General features: G+C 37.7%; 1 long non-coding RNA gene across 1 annotated transcript in view; it reads left to right on the top strand.

The window, feature by feature from the left end:
• LOC146432729 (uncharacterized) overlaps positions 1-18,047 on the top strand; it is a 250,688-nt gene that overhangs the window by 105,091 nt on the left and 127,550 nt on the right. Inside the window, exons 3-4 of the long non-coding RNA XR_014854300.1 lie at positions 4,800-4,904; positions 6,848-6,977. This is a non-coding gene — a long non-coding RNA (uncharacterized LOC146432729). The remainder of the gene's footprint in view (positions 1-4,799; positions 4,905-6,847; positions 6,978-18,047) is intronic.

Here is an 18,047-nt window from a genome sequence, read left to right as displayed (position 1 = left end):
CCACCACCACCTCCCTCTCCCCCCTTCATGAAGCTTCTGATTTTAAAAGTGTTGAATCTTAGAAGGTGATGATGATAAATTCTGAACTGACCAAGCAAACTGAAGAAATACTTTAATTCCACATATTGGTTCTGCTGTTCTTCTGGTCAGATTTTTCATAGTTTATCCATAACCCCAGTTAGCCTTGACCATCAATTCTGGTATTGCACTACTGGACGATGTCAGCATCAATGAAACATGGTAATAGTGGTCAGTGAAATTGATCTTTTGAATCTGGACAGAGTGAAGGAATGATGTGGGATGTGCTGTGGTTGTGGTCAGATAAAGATGTTAGGCAAGAGGCATTAACGTGTGCTTCAGTAATTGAGCCAAAAAAAAGAAGAAAGAAATGGCTTCTAGATTTCAGCACTGTGGGAAAAGGGCAGCCAAGAGAAAGCAGGTCTACGTATTTTGGAGGATGGAGGCAAACAGGGATTTTCCAGTATCCATTTTGGGGTATTAGAAGGTTGCCAGCCATGAGGCTGATGTGGCAAGCAGGTGATGTTAGAGAAGTACAAGTCTGAATAGGACAGGCGTGATGTAGAAAAGTCTATTATTAACTTAAAACAGCCACTCTATATTAAAACAATTACTGGTGACTGCTGGGCAGACTTTCTTTGTTCTGTGCTGCCTGTCTAAAGCTGATCTATCTTGTTTTTAAAGTGCACTTGTCTCCATTGACTGTTATCACCATACTGGAATAATGTGTGCTGTAAAGTGACATTAGTGACAGCACTGCCAAATTAGGGTGTTTTCTCTTTTAAGGTACATATCTAACATATAAAGGGAGTATGACAAATGCTTGGTCCCTTTCTGATTTGGGATTTTTCGACAAAATACGCTTTTGCTATCAACTGACTGATCAAAGTAAAGCAATTTTTTGAAAGAGAATGAGAGGTATTGAAATTCTGTCTCAATGCTGAGTGCTTTCTGTCAGAAATCTGCATGGTTTTCTTGAGGTTTTCTATAGGGCCAAAATGTCCAGGAATGTTCTTTGCCAATGGGATGGAAAGCTTTAATAGGACAAAAATAAAAAATCAAGTAAATCTAGTGTTTATGAAATAAGAATTACAGTTTCTGAAAAAATCAGAAAAGGACATTTCATATTCAATGAGCATGAGATTAAATTCCAAGTGTTGAATAGTACTGTGAATCAGAAAATAATAGGTCAGGTTTTTGATCTTTTGTTTATTTATACGCAGAAAAGATACTCCCTGACTTCTAAAGTCCTTAATGCTTTCTTATCATTGTTTCATGTGGCATTTGGGCTCCTTTCCTTTGCTGACTTGGTTGAAATGATGAGTTAAATCTGGTATATTGCGGTTTTTATTTCTAATTAGCTGGGATGTAATCAGTCCTCGAATAAATCTCATAAATGACTTGGGGCTGAATTGCATTTAGCTTGAACAAATAGAGACTAAATCTGCATCTCTGATTTCACTCATTCATTTTGATCATCCCATTTACCTGAATTCAATGTCAACTTTCTCATATTGAAGTATTCTTTCATTTCTCAGTGAAAGCCTGCTCAGCTCAAGTGTGATGGAAAAAAAAGCACTGAAGTAGACATGGGTAGGAATTCAAAACTTATTCACCCCTGAAGTCTCTGAGGTTAGAAAAACATTTGAATTTAGTTGAGTAATTTCCCCCATATGTGTAGAGATGCCAAACTGTTACTTCAGTGTGTCCTCAAGTTACCACTGGGAATGAGGCCTCTGACACTTTACATGAGCCTCAGCCTGATGCGTCATAATCAGAGATTTATTCAGTCCTTTAAGGAAAACACTTCCATTCCCAGTGTCCTGTGCCCTGCCAATGAATATCCCTGGGCAGTTTGTAATCACAGCAGTGGCTCTGATGAAGTACCAAACCCCGAAGGAGCAGTGACAGGGACTTGGCTTACCCACAACATTAATGACGGCGCACAACGGCACAAACACATGAATGTTTGACTCACAGTGTTGGCTCTCTTCAGCGCTGTGAAAATACTGTCCCACTGCATGTATTTGTCTTAAAAGCACTTAGAAATTCTAACTGTACCAGGATGTGTATCTGTTCTCAGACTTTTGTGTATGAGACTGCTTTGTCCTCGCCAAATGAATGAACAATTATGGTCTCTAAAGACGATTTAGAGAGAGAGGTACAGTATTAGATGAGATTGGAAATAATATATTGGTAGTGAAGGATATTGAATTACTCAGGTTGACTCCCAGAGTGTATTCCTGTATTTATGCATAATGATTTTGGCTATTATAATGAAATAGTGTATTAAGGGAATAAAAGATTGTCAATAAAGTATTTAGGCTTCCACTGCTGGACGTAAAATACTTATATTTTATCATTTAATAGCAACTAAGATGGTCATGTTATCAAACTGCAATAGGTTGAGAGAAGAACTGTTCTTTCAGTGTTGTATATCAGCTCTGGGGTGAAGGGAGGGTTAAATTTCACTGCCTAATGCACATTTGTTCTCATCGCAAAGCTAATCTTGTAATTTCTCACAAGACTGGCAATCTTGGGAGAAATGAGCTAGTACTGAGGTTAAATTACCTCTTACCCTGAAGGAGGCAAAGGATATTCTTGGATGAATGGCTCAGCATGATACACATTATAGATAACTAAGGTGTTGCATAGTACAAGTCTTGGCTTTTGGCTGTGGAAAGAGCTTTAGGCCTGTTTTTAGCAGCATATCTGTCTGGAAAATAATTCAAGGCTTTTTGGAATAATTCCGTTTTACTGAAAGTCTTTTAAATGGTGTTATCTCATTTTATATTGTCTGTTGACTACTGATCTCAGAATTGTCAGTATTGGCTGGAGCCATTAATGCAGTCACTTTCTAGCAGAAAAATGTACACTTCTGACTTTTTTGATGAAATGTGAAGGATACTGGAATTTAAGTAGTGTGGGTTTTTTTAATGTATGTAACAATAAGTGGTAAACCACCTTTTTCTTATCATAGCAATGGAGCTAACATTTTTAAAGCCTTTATGTCGATGCTTACATATTTAAAGGCAAGAAACTGTAATGCTTTCAGCAATTACTTTAATGTTAATTATTGAAATGAATGAATCTAAGAAGAGGTAGATAGAACTCACAGATTTGTTCAAAACAGATTTTGCAGTCTGTATTTGATTTTTCCTGACAGCACTGATTCTTCTTTTCTGAAACAGAGTAAATTATTATATAGTATAGAGTCATAGAAGGAGTTGAAAAATAATCCTATAATAACTTTTTTCATGCTGATTACACAATTACTTTTATCTCATGATAAATGATTTTTAATAATTTTCGCTCGATCCATGTGAAAGTAATAGGAAATGGCAAGCTCAGCAGAAAGTAGGGATATTATAATATATGAGTGGCTATTAAAAGCATCAAGAAAGGGAAATATTCAGAGGAAAAGACTGAATTGAAAGAAATAAAAGTGCCTATTAAGAGTATTAATATAGGATTGCTGTGGCTCATAGTTCAAAAGTCGAGTGTTTCTTGAGTGTGCAATATCCCTTCATTTGCTAGCAGTGCAGAGTTAAGGGGAGAGATTCACTTTGCTCAGTGCGTTTCAATACATCTGTGAAGAATTCAGACAAATTCAGTGCATTTTTTGGACATGTTTTGGTTGGAGATTCAAGACACGGCGCTCAAAATGGCAGAGAATTCAATAGAGAGGCAAGAGGAATGGGGTAGATAACCAGTGAAATTATAAGTTCATAAAATGGGCTGTAGCTGATATCAAGGTCTTACATTGTGGCAATCACAGAAATTAACAACTTCTGTAGAAATGTGAAGAAATTTTCAATAGAAATAATGGTTTGTGGGAGTAGGTAAACAAAGGAGCTGGAATATATTCATAGAATATTCTGTGTTGGAAGTGACCCACAAAGATCATCAAAGCTAAACTCTTGAAATCAGTTCAGTTTGATTTTAATCTCTTCGTTAGTTCTGAATCCCTTTTGGAAAATCCTTGACTGCAGATATGCATTAAAGCTGATGCTGATCTGTGGTTTTATGTTGATGTGAGACTTTGATACTTCTTGAGAAGTCACAGAAAAAACAAATCCATTGCAGAATGTAATTTTGAGATGAATTTTGGGACTAGTAACAGCCCATGTAAAATTTAGAGCTGAATTTTTTTTGTTAAGAAAAATAGAATTGTAATGGTACTGAAATGGCAACAAATTCAGTGAAGATAAATAGATATTTGTTTGTGTGCACCTTGCAGTTACCCAGAAAAGATGATAGAATAACTTATTTTAGACAAGAGACGAGCTGTCAGTATGAATTTTCAGCAGTAGGAAAAAAAGCCTTTAACAGGAGAATTGCCATTCAGCATACAAGGAAAGAATGTAGAAGGCAAAATCCAAAGAGAGAGCAAGGGGAGAAAGCAGGAGGTTTCTGCCCTGCATCCCTTGGTGATCCCCATTCCCTCTGAGCTGGGGGGGAAAGAGAGGGGGTGATGGGAAGGATCAACCCCAAGTGCATGATTTCCTTCTTTGTACATTTTGAATGACAATGACAGGCTTTTCTCCATGATTTATTTTGCAAGAATCTGCTTCTAAAGAATAAATACTGCAATAGTAAATATTGGCACGAGTTCCAGTGCAAGTTACAAAATATCATTTACATTCTGAGATAGAATCATTAGCACCTAATTTTCCAATAGTATTCTGAGACTGAAAAAGACTGAGCTTGGGTCTTACAGCCCTTTTTGATTGTATTTTTGAAATAATTTATTTTAATCAGTGCTCTTTCTTCCTGTATAGGGAGAAGTTGGCTTCTGTGGCATCTGTTATAGGTGAAACTGAATTTCATACATCACTTCCAGCATCTGGGCTTCATGTAGATGTGTGAATAGACATCTGAGCTAGGTAAAGAATACATTCAACTGACTTTCTTAATTGCTTTATTTCGGTGCTCAAAGCTATTAAGAGAAATGGCTGAAGGATGAATTTTGGATAATATATGGACAAAGATAGATATAGTTGGATGGTGATAAAAGATAATAACAGTGATCATAAATCAAGAAATTATTGCCCTCAAGAAGAATAGGTTTTATGGAGATGCTAGCATCATTATTCTTATTCTGACAGTTGTTTGTGTCATTGTGAGCTGTTAATATAAGTAAGTAAAAACTCCTTCAGTAGAGTCTCCATCTGTGCTGTGTGAACAAACCATCCATGAACAAAACATGAACAAACCATCCAAATTCTACATTATCAAACTTGGAATCAATTTCATACTATTTCCACTTTTACTTCTCCACTTTTTAATAACTTCAGGGACGTTTCTGATTTCTGCCACCTGCAGCAGCAGAACTGCAGCACAGGGAAGTGACAGGGACCCCCCATCACAATGCTCATGCCTTCAGACATGAGAAGGACTGTTAAAGTTAAAGCTCCTCCACACCTGCTTTAGATGTGTCACCTCTTGAACTGCCTGATACGGTGACTGTGTGGGCAATTCAGAAACAGCTGCCCTACCCTGCAACCCCATTTCCAGAGGAGCCATGTTTTCAGAACAGTTTCCCTTACTCTCTGCAAATCTCTGCCTTGCTCTCTAATTTAAAAAGATGCTCTTTGTGTCTGCCACCTCCCTGCTAAATGTAGATTGTGTGCCAGGGGGCTGACACACAAAAGGCCTCAATCTCTTAAGAAGCTGCCACCAGCACACCTAATAGACTGTCAGTTTGAATGTTTAAATGAGACACAGCAAGTGAAGGAATAATGCTTTTAACAAAAGAGTGGTGGGTAGACTAGGAAAAAAAGCTCAGCTCCACTGACAAGGTGACTGGAAATGTAGTACTTGCAGTGGAAGGGAGATATTGATGAAAGCATCAGTAACAGGTGAAAAATGGTGCTCAGATTTGGGCTGCTAATGGGAAGCAGAGCAAGCATTTATGGCTGTAGATAGAAGCAAGTAAGGAGTCAGGTTAGGACTAGAAGATTGGCTCCTTTGTAGGATGCAGTGCTGTCATCTCCCCCATGATGAGCAGTATTTTTAAGCTACATCTCTGTGTTTAATACAGATTTGGGCATGACTGAGCATGGAAAATTAGTGTTTGTACATCCTGTTAATGTTTTAAACCACTGCACATAGCTACATGTTTCAAACTATCCATGATGTTATTTGGGTTAGGGATTCAAAACTGGATTCCTCCATGTCAGCAACATCTCAAATTACCTCCTTCATAAGTGGAACATGGAAAGGTAGAAATTACAGGAATTTTGCTCTATGTTGGGCAAGTGTTGCATTTGAACACTGCCACTGTGAAAGCACTTTTACTTTGGTATGCAGTCTAACCAAAGACTCCTTTGCTTTCTTCAAGAGCTCTGTTCCTTACTGCAACAGTAAAATAACTTTCTGGTGTTTGGATTTGTTCCATGATGATCTTCCATGGAAGTTTGTCTGTCTTTTCAAAGTTGAGTGATACAAAAAGAAGGCATTACAAGTCAGTCACTGTCTTTCTTCCTCACTAGTCCTGAATGCTGGATCCACTCATGCCTTTGGCTACCTGTTTCGCTGATAATTTTCCAGTTAACAGGTGGCAAGTCCTATGTTTCTGGATGTTATTAAATAAATGCTTTTCCAGATGGCTATAATATTATATCTTTAAATAAAAGTACAGAAGCTTAGTGTCAGCATCTTATTTATGGAATGCTTTTGGCTCCTGAACTGCTTGTTGAAATTGTTGTAAGCCATTTGGTCACTGAGAAGTAATTGTGTATTACTGTAGACAACAAGCTGTTTGCATTAATTAGCAATCAAAGCATATTGCCAAATGGGGAATAACATGTCTTTGACATCTCTGCAGATCCTGGTTACTGAAGCAGTGCAAACCCATGGATTGTCCTTTGCTGCGTATTTATAAACTTCCAGTCCATCTGCCTATACAGTTATCTGCAAAACCACCAGGGACACAGCTGGGAGAAATAACAGCTAAGGTAGGAGAAACAGTGTGGGAAGGTACATGGGAGTTTGTAAACTGACACTGGTTTTTGCAACAAAAGAAACTTTTGTCATCATTTCATGTGGCTTCCAAAAAATGGAAAATGGTGAAGGTTGTCTTGTTCATGTGTGCTCTTTTCATGAGCTGAGGAGCTGTGTAAGTGTGATCACAGTACCTTGAAGCAGCTTTAGGGAAGTACAGCACAGTGTGATAGAAGGAAAACCACCTGAACACAGCATGGTAATCCACCTTGGATGAGGCAATGGATGGTCCAGATCTCATGGAATTAACCTCAGAAAGAATTCTAGCCATTCTCTGTCTCTTCCATTGTACTTTTGAAGGCATAGGAGTTAGAACTGTTTCTCTGGACAGCAAAGCCTCCACAGAAGCACATTTGTATGTAGAAGCTGCCCTTGGCTAAACAGCTAGATAGGATATACTTGTATCCTCTTTTGGTTTTTTTTGTTTGGCTGGTTGGTTTTGGTTTTGTTCGTGGCTTTTTTATCTTTGTTTTGTTTTGGTTTTTTTTTTTTTGTTGTTGCTGTTTTTGTTGTTGTTAAAAATAGTTGAAAGATGATTAAAAGATAGAAAAAACTGCAAGAGATCAGGAACTTTGTTCCATGTGGAAAAAGAAGGGTGAAGATAAAAAAGATATCTCTAGAATTGACACGAAAAATAATGCTGTGGGGATTTTCCCCTTTAGCCAGTCAACTTGCACCTTCTCTTGTAAAATAGTAATATTATGCAATGTCAGCTGCATCCTAAACAGCAATTGTTGTGATATGCGCTCAGAAAACCTTGAGATTCATAGTATTTCCTGTGTAGCACTGCTTTGCTTCCTCAAGGTTTTTGAATATTTTCTTAGTAGGAAAGTTTCATCTAACAAATTAGTAGTAAAAGAACCCACAGTAGTCTGGACTCAGGGGCAAAAACATTCGTAGGGAGAGTGGGAACTGTGGGTTTAAAATTTTAGAACTCTGGCTCTTTGCATTCCTCCTGGCTTGGGAGTCCCAGCTTCATTTTTGATGACCTGTGAAGTCTTTGTTGACAAAGGTGGTCAGGATTTACATATTTTCAAGAAAAATTAACTGCGTGCTGCATCTGTTTTTCTTTTAAAATCAAATTAATTGTGTAAGCATAAGGAGGTTTTAAGAATTACCTTCCTGGACCTAAGCAAATAAGTGCATGTGTCTCTGAGAAGCCTTGTGCTGCTGTGGTGGGTTAGGATCACTTTCTCTGTGTGTTTTGTAGTGCAAGTGATAAAACCAGTTCTGACTCCAGTGTGCAGATTTGTACTCCTGAGCTAGGAAATGTGGGTGTTTGAAATCCAGCAGTGGATCCTGCTTCTTTTGTGTTGTGTAGAGAGCAAAGGCTTGCTGAGAGAGGGGAAGGAAAAATGTATTCAAGTGCAGGTCAGTGCTTTGCATTTTGACTTTTTTGCAGGAATGGTAAATGCATTTATTCATTTATCCTGTGCTTAAGAATTAGAGATGTTTGCTACTGAAATGCCAGGTTCTCTGAGTTATTAAGCACAGTATAATGAACCCTTTGCAGAAAATAACAAGAATGTGATCTATGTCTGCAGAGGAAGGAAAGGAGCAAAACACATTAAAAAATAAATTAATGTAATGCAAAATAACCTTAGTTCCACTGCACAGAAATTTATAATTGCACTGATCTTATTAAGCTGCTCTTCCTGGAGATGCTGTACATTCTATGCAGAACTGCAGTATGATGATGAGTGTCATTCAAAATTAGGATCTTTCATATTCAGAGTGTTTCACGCACACATTTGGCATGTACAGGTGGAGACATTTCAATGAAGCAAGATATCATCTAGACAGGAACCCTTAGCAAACAATTCCCACCAGGGGCTTGGGGGTGTAGTTTTCTAGTGCTTCTGGATTTGGGCTTTTTCATTTCTTTTTCTCTTCTCTAAGATGTATTGCTTTTTGTTTACTCTCAAAAGGCAGTGAACTGACATAATCTTTTAGGATCTCATTCATACCTCCAGGGTTACATTGGAGGTCAGGGCTGCATTCTCAGCTTCTAGAGGCTTGATATGAATAAATTGATTTTGAAATAACCAAATAAATTTCTGTGATAGAATAAGCAAAGATAAAGCATCTTCACCAAAAGGTTCAAAGCCAGCATAATTGGCCAATAAATATATAAGAAAAATCTCATTGCTGTCTTTCAGAATAGCATCTCTCATGCCATGTTTTTCACAACTGCAGAGTTCACTGGCCTCAGCCACATGTGACTTTAGTTACTGAGTCAAGATTTGTGACTCTTTCTTAGAGAGTTTCCAGGGGAAGCTGATGTCCTGTGTGCTCCCTCAGGAAAATGTGAGTGTGAGCAGAGGAACAGCATAGGGTGATGGAAGACATTTAACAGGAGATTGTCTGAGGGGCCTTTGTGCCAACAGTGGAAACACCTGAAAGAAGACTGGACTCTTAGTTTTGGTCAAAGCAAAAGTTTTAGGCTGTGTTTCACTAAATCTGACTGCACTCTTTTTTCCCTGAAGCCATGTTTATTTGCATGGAGGCTGAGCTGTGAAGGGGGAAGAGGTGTGCCTGAGAATGAAATTGAGCAAGATGCTTTCAGCTTGCCTGGCTTTGATTACTTGTCAGGAGCAAGTGTTGCTCTGTTACTGAACCTGTTAGTTTTATGCAGTTCTGGTTTTCCTCAAAGACCTCCATCAGATGTATTTACATGTCCCCTTGGATGAAAACCCCAGAGCTAGGCAGGGGTGCCCCTGCTGCCCCTTGTACTGTGAAGTGCTTGCAATTTTGCTTTTGAACCTGGAATGATCTTTTAGTCTTTTATCAGTGTAGTGTATTAATCCCATATAAATCTCTTGGTATGGTTCCTCAGACATGAAGACTTAGCCTTAAAAAATTCATTTAATAGTTATTTCCTAAAACCAATGCCTGAATACTTTAGTTCCCCTTTGTGTTTTTCTTGTCACACTTCATTGAGGTGAAAACAATTTATTTGCTTCTCTTGCCAGGATATGTCGGTCTGACAGTGAAAATAAGATGTCATTTTCAGTGTCTCATCTGATCAACAACATAGACAGCCATCAACAAAATATTTACATTTTTCAGTGATGATTATGGATGAGAATGCATAAATCAAGGTTGTTTTACATTTTATAACCTAAATTGACACATGTGAATTGATTCTGAAGTTTTGTTAGGACTAGAAAGTGCCAAAATGATTCAGTGAACTCTAAGCATGGCAATAACCATTGAGAACAGTCAAAATCAGGGCTTTTTCTCCCTATACTAATTTACTTCCTCTGCTTTTCAGTTCATTCTTGCCAGTAGCTCCCACTGATATTAGGTGTAAAAGAAGGCAAAATGTACCAGTTTTTGTGGGCTTGGTTCTAACTTCTTTTTCTTATAATCTAGTTTTCTGCATTGCGCATATTATGAGAGATTTACTAATAGGCAAAGTTAAATCTGCTTTTAGTTTTCCAACATTATTTTTTATTAAAGTCTAGCCAATTCATATATTACCTACAATTTTGCATAGTTCTGTAATTTCCAGTAAGTTAAGTCATGCTCTTAGTTATTTTACCTGATACCTTCTTGCCTCCCAAAAAGCTACACTGGAAATTTTATTTGAGACCAATTGCCTCTTTAACTGTATACTCTAAAGCTATTGAGTCACTGGACACTTGTGAGAACTTTGGTGATTGCAATGCTGTCAACTGCCTTTAATCTTTATCTATGCTTTTATAATTATTTCATGTTTTCTCACAGGTGTTCTAATAGCATCCTTAAAGCCTTGGGTCCTTTTTTAATGACCTATAAATACATAATTGTAGAATAGTCAAAAGGAACATAAGAAAAGAAAGTTAAATACCATATATATGTCTTAAAAATGCTTTAGGGACTGTTCAGTCACTCTCCCATTCTGCAATTCTGTTAATGTATGGAAACAAACAAGCTGCCTCATAAGCCAGCTCAGTTTTTCAATTTGAGGATGGAAGTTCTTTCCCGCAATTGAAGAATGAAGTTTTCAAGTGCAGATGTTTTTAATGGCAATGTGGTGCAGGAAACACAGACAGTAAGGAGTGCCCATCCATCATTTGACACACTAATCTGTTGGTCTTGCAGGGGTTGTAGAAAAGCAAACCAAGGTGGGGAATAGTAATTATTTTCTACATTAAAGGTGCCAGTTTGTTTCATTCTGCTGTTGGGTCTCTTTACCCTCTATTTTGATGCCTGAGTAGAAATTGCTGTGCAAATAGCCAGCTAAGACAGAGCAGCAGCTCCTTGTTCCTGCTGACAGACAGGAAAGCCCAGATATTGCAATTCCTCTGGTGCTGAACCCATGAGCAATCCAGGACATGGGTGTAAGGTCTCACTCCGGAGTGATTTGGGGAATTCTACTAAAGTGCTGTCATCTCTGCTTTATATACCCAATGCAGTGGGCTGAGACTTGCATGGATTTGGAGCAGCTTCCTGGATGCAGATGTCCATCTGCATAAATGGATCCCAGCTTGGTTTCTGTAAATGTTTTTAGTGTTTCTCTGGAAAGGGCATAGTCTGTATGCTCCTAGATGCTCTAAAATGCCTTGAGCATGTGTTGTTTTAACACCTCTTCTGAACAGAGACCCTTTCCTATGCTGGAAACTTAGAAAGCAAATGCCTGGGATCTGAATTTGGAATTCTCAGTGTCCAAATATGTGGTACACACAGTGAACAGAAAAGTGCAAATTTCTGAGGGCAACACGCTTGTGTACAGCATGAAATGAGGTATTAAACTTTTTTCAGGCTGGTGGTGACCTTTTACATTGGGGAGGGAGGATGTAAAACCTGACATTTTTTCACTGATCACCTTTCACAAGAATAAAAAAACCCCACCTTTAATCAGTGAGTAATAAATGCTCTTTTTCATTTTGAAATGTTCTACGGTTGATTGCACACACTTAGAAAAATTGCTGCAAACTCAGAATAACAGGATTTATCTAAAATTATGTAAAATTGGTTTCAGTATTTTTTTAAAAAATAAGAGGTTGTATAAAGGTTTCACTGTCTTTAGGTAGGAGTGAGTTACTCCTCAGTGTGAGTAATTATACCTGGTAGTCATGGTTAAGGAAAGAAAAAATGTCTTCAGTGTCTTTTGGTGCCTTCCAAGATGCCCCCTCAATGCTTCTTTTTTCCAGCAGAGCTATGTTTAGCATGGAAGCACAGCCACAGTTCCAGGATGCCCAACATGTGTCAGTTTTATAAAGTGTGTAATTCATGAGCTGTGCTGAAACCCAAGTTGTTGAAGGGCATAAACACAGAGAGCTAATATTCTTCAGGCAAAACCAAAGTTATTTTGATATAAGATAACTTCTGGCAGGTTACCTTCTGTCCTTCCTGCAGTAAAAGAATGGATTTTGTCACTTGTTTTTAATTTCAAACTGATGTGCTGGAAGTATCTATTTCAAAGATGAAGGAAAAGTAAGACAAAAAGAGATTGTTACTTTCCCCAAATCAGTTTGATTTCTGTCATTACAAAACAATACCTTTCCAGCAGATGTCTTTGAAAGCCAGCCAGCACTATGACAGATAACTTATAGCTGCTCTGATTATTCATGCAGATATCAGCAGGTTATTCCAAAAGGGCTTCATTTCATATTGTTAAAGCTATTCTCTAAAAGAAACAGTAATCTTTCTGATGAGCATGGGGAACAATTTCTTCAATACCAGTCCAATTTATTTGGACCCTCTGATTGGTGCTTTCAGCAAGATCTCTAAGCACAATATTAATTATTCATTAAGGTACTTGAAGGGAGAATATTTGCATAGCCATACTGTCAAAATTGATGAGGCTTTGCGTATGCACCATAGGAACAGCTTTCAACTTAGTGCTAAAACTAGAGATGATACTAATAAAATTGTTTAAAAAAATTATCTAAAAAGCCAACAATAATTTGAACTTTCTCATAAGCACAGTACATTTATTTTTATAGCACCCACATGTCCTATTGAGAGATCATGAAAATATTCCTCCTTCAGCCGGTCATGTGGGTATAGAATAAAAAAAGAATAATCCTCAAGAACCTTTGTATAATAAAAGGTCATAATGGGGATAATAGATAGTAAAAAGGGAGAAAGAGGTTTTCTGTGAGTGGGAGGAAAGAGTAAGCCTGACATTTAATGTACTTATCTCCCCTGAAAACACACAGGCTGGGTTTATGGGAAATTGTAGTGTTCTGTCTTTAAATGCATGGATGGGCAGAAGGTCATCTGGTTACTAACAGCTCCATACTCCTCTTTGTGTGTGCGTGTTAATGTGCAGTTACTTCTAAAATGGTAAATTAAAAAAATCAGAACATTTAAATTCAAGCTTTTTAAAAAACAGTAAAAATTGAAAAAGATCTTGTTGATTGGGAAAGCTGCAAAGTGGCTGCACTGTGGCCTGGCTGCAGTTCCCACAGCTCTTTTGAGGACAAGGGAACCAGGCTGGAACGTGTCTGAGCTTTTAATCATCCCTTATTCCTTTTTCCCTGACCCCGAGCTGTGCAGGGGGGAAGCTCTTCCTTCACACCACACAGAAAAATGGAGTGACTTGAGGAGCTGTTGCCTGAGTCTCAGTATTTCCATTCGCTTTGTCAGTATCCAGTCCCAGTAATGTTCACTTTGTGTGAGATACTGACTGCTTCATACTCCCTAATCTGGCATCGTTTTTAGCAGAGAAGGAAGGAATGTTCCAAGTTCTTGAACATGGAAAATCAAATCAAGTACTTTTCATCATAAAAATGAAATTAATTAAACAGAAAATAATATGCTTAAGTAATTTTGTAATTCAGGAGCACACCCAGAAATCCAAGTAATTCCTTGTTGAGTGTCACAGGGTTTTTTACCTCCAATTTGTTGTGTCTCAGGAGCTGCAGAGAAAATATATTTGGTGATGCACTGATGATGCAAGGTTTGGAAATGTCTTAATATGCCAAGATGGAAAAGGTACTGCAGCAGGTCATCTTTAATTTCAAGTCTTTTTCTTTTGTACATGAGTAAAATATTTTTGCTCTCACAGAAGGAATTTGGATGTTCAATTTGCATTGTAACTAAGGGCAATTCAGCAACCCAAGCTCCTGAGAGTCTTTTAAAATATGATAATCTTATCTAAAATCTCATTTGTTTTGTTTTTACCTTTAATGATTCTATACACAACCTGAGTATTATTAAAATGCCCTTTAAAATGAGCCTGAAAATATGGGGATTCCATTTTGAAACAAGGGCTGAATATAATTCAAGGCATTAGGAGGGGAAAAGACTGTAATGAATGGCAGAAAAGCAAGTACTGTGCTAGAGTTGGAGGCACCTAACAATGGAATTGGAAAAACGCAGTCCTACATTATAAGAGAATATGAATTTCATCAGTATTCATAACATATGTAGATATTCCATCAGTGAAACACTGCTGTAAGCATCAGCCCATTTGCATGCACAGCAATGCTCTCTTAAATAGGAAAATAAATGAGGAGTTAGTCTAGATATGGGGAATGTTTCGGACTATTTCCTTACATTCAAAATTCAGCAGCCCTCATATGATTGCTGATTTCTAAATTTTTTAAGAAATAACCATGAGCTATAAGAAGTAACCACAACTGAAATAAAAACAAATATTTAAAGGCAATTGTGAAAGCCTTTGGGATTTAATGTGAATGTAGTATTAGACCTCAGTGTTGTTGCACTTCATGCCCTCTTTTGCTTTCCCCAACTCATTTCTCTCAATGGGGTTTTTAGAAAACATGCCCCACAAGCTATAGCAATCAGTCCACAATATCCAAAATGTTTTGGGTTGCATCTACTTGAGTCAGATAACTTAAGCTGAATTTTCCTCCCTGATTCTCATGAATTAAACTGTACAAACCAGTGGTATTTCTGCTGCTTGTACAGATAGCACTGCCTACATGCCTGTACTTTTCCGAAAAGAAATTATTTTGCACATTTCTTCACGCTTACTTTGGTTTTATGTGTGTTTTTTTTGTGGCTAAACCATACAGGTATCTCAGGCTGTGTGCAGACATTAGGGCAGAGTCATCCTCAGCTTGTACTCAGTGAACACTTTAGGATTAGTGACCAGCAGTTGAAGGCAGGGGTTGCTACACCTTCTAATAGTGTGGTTTTACATTCAGTCTGAGCTTAGCCTGCAGAGCTGGTGTCACCTATTGAATGAGCTCCAACTGCTACAACTGAAATTCAATCTGACATCAAAAGCCACCCAGATGCCCATTAGGTAATAGGAAAGTGTGAACTGAGTTTGCCAGTGAGTAAAAGACACATGCCTACACACAGGCCTGTCCTTCAGGTTTAATGAGATGGTGTGTTAGGACAAAATTCATCAGAGGTATCTAAGACATGTCTGTAACAGTAGTGAGCAACAATTCCAATGTTCTTTTTTGGCTGTGTAATAGCCAAAGCCATAAAACAACTGGTGTAGTTTAACAGGGAAAAGGAATCTGTGCACTTTTGCGCATTGTTGTTCATTCCACTCAATAGAGTGCACCTAATGGGCAGCAGATGAACCAAGGACATGGATATTATCCTTTGGTGAGACATTTTGTTGAAAAGAATTCAGATTCTTTTAAAATAGTGTCTATTTGCTTTAATATGCTTTCCCCTTGGGAAAATTAGGTACATCATTTTTTTTAACCAGTGAAGTTAATGATTGTGTGCATGGAATGAAAGAGCTCTAAGTTCTGCTATCAGTCTAGGCAAAACAGGGATCATTTGACTTAAGATCAATTGGATATTTCTGCACAATTCTATACTGTGTCTCCAAAGCCTGCACTCAGAGCCTGGAACTTCAGAAGAGGAAATCTCCACATTTATGGAAATAATGTGAATTTTGGTACATCTGCATATTTTGTAGTCATGGTTTGGTGAAATGTCAGTGTCCAGAAGGGTAAACATTCTGGATCATAGGATGATTAATATTGGAAAAGACCTTCAAGATCATCAAATTCAACTTTTAACTGAAAACCACCATTCCCACTGAACTGTGGTGATTTAGTGTGATTTAGTGGGTATGGTGAACCCACAAGTGGGCATGAAGAAGCCCCAGAGACTTGTCCTACCTGCCTGTGAGGGTTTTTCCTTCCATCTTTCTTCTGAAATATCTTTTCAAAGACAGATCACTTCCCACACTCCCTCCAATGACCCCCACACTGGGGTTCATACAACCAAACTTTAGAATGTTGCTACTACTTTAATTTGTAAATAATTTTCAAAATTAACTGTAGCCTCAAGTACGCTTCAAATCTAAATTGTCATTTAAATCTTACTTTCTCTTTAATATAACCACCAAGTGTGGCTCAAACATTTCATGTTTAAAAGTACTTTGATTTGAAGGAAAAACATGTGCAACTTTAGGGGGAAATACCTGCATTGAGCAGATTTCCTTTTTAAAACAAAAGATTTTCATTTAAATAAATCTGGAGGAAAATATGTCTGGGTAGACTGTACTTTGCTATTTCCTCTAAGGATATAGTGGTCATTATAATTAACAAATACCTAGTAACCAAAGATGGAGAGTTAACCTCTGGAAATAGCATGGCCTGTTTTCACACAGATGCTTGGGAATTGCTGGAAAAAAAGAAAGGTTAAAATAGTTGAGTCTGCAATTCCAATAGTCTGCGTTTCCTTCCAGATGACCTACACTTTCTAAACAACCCTATTTTCCCTTTTCCTTAGCAAAAGCTGAAGCAAAGCACACATTATTTAACTGAACATTCTAGAGAGCTTGGTTGTGATCTTTTAAATGAGTTTTTTCATCAAAAGCATCCGAGTCACATCCTGAAAGCATGTTCCCTTAATAACTTTGAATAATAGTGCTGCTGTGATGGTCTCTGCTGATGGCTGAATCTATCTTGATGTTGTTCCCAAAGCCAGTGCTGCTTTGGAACGTTCAGATAACATTTCCATGGCCAATTGACTTTATGCCATGATGCAGTATCAAGTTAAATAGGTTAATTATTTTCTTCTTTTATTGTTATTGCTTTACAAGTACTTATCAGTATTTGAACAGAAGGGTATTAAAAGTCACAAATGCAGCTAGGAGTCAAAATATAGGTGGGAAAATAATGATCTTCAGGAAGGCTTCTCTTGTTTTTAGTACTGACTGGTACTCCCAAATAAAGTGTATCTAAAAGTCATCTTTAATGCTGCTGGCTCGAAGACTGACTGTGTAGTTTGGTAGACATGCAGCAGCAGTATGGTGGTGTTTCAAGAGCCTGTTTTACTGGTTCTCTGCAGTGGTAAAAACAGAGTCAGTTCTTTTATATTCTTTAATCCACACTCTCTTTGCAAGTTATCTACTTGGTAGTAATGGAGCCTTTCTTTATCAAGGTCGTTGTGACATCCACGAGACTGGGGTTGTGCATTTGCCTAGGTTACAGGACTCAGATTTTATATAAATCTCCCAAGCCAATAATACTGAATTAGATAATATTTTAGCTGCCATGGGAGATTATTCCCTATTCCCTAAATCTTTTTTATTCAAGCAAAATGACCATGATAAGGATCTCACTCAGCTGCTGGAAATTAGAAGACATTATGAAGAAATAGGAATTAGGAATAGGAATTAATGTAACAACATCAGTTTGCTGTAACAATAGTAAACCCCAAATGGGAATCATGCATGCTGTGCCTTTTGCAATATATATAAATTTTCAAAGTTATATGTGAGTTGGAAGTAATGAATACTTAAAAAAAGAAGTTTGGGGATTTTTAATGTACAAGTAGCAATATGTCATTAAAAGTCTCTCTATAAAAGATGTTGAGCTTTATCTCTTCCAGACTTTTCTGTTGAAGCCGTTTGATGTTCTATAAATAATAATCTCTGGAGTCAGGTCTCTGCTCACCTGCAGCACAGATGAACTCCCAGAAAATCTTCACTTTTCTCTGTGGTCCACTAAATGTCTTATTAATTTCATCCTCTCAGAGATGATAGGTCTGGGTTTGCTTTCTGTCTTGAGCATCAGAAGAAAGGAACTTTTGTTACGAAGAGTTTGGAAATAGGAAGAATATAGGCAGTGGGTTACAAAAGGCTGCTT

This window comes from Lichenostomus cassidix, chromosome 10 (genome assembly GCF_008360975.1).
Source record: "Lichenostomus cassidix isolate B80296 chromosome 10, HeHo_3.0, whole genome shotgun sequence".
Classification (NCBI taxonomy): domain Eukaryota; kingdom Metazoa; phylum Chordata; class Aves; order Passeriformes; family Meliphagidae; genus Lichenostomus; species Lichenostomus cassidix.
This window is presented reverse-complemented; position numbering and strand designations above follow the sequence as displayed.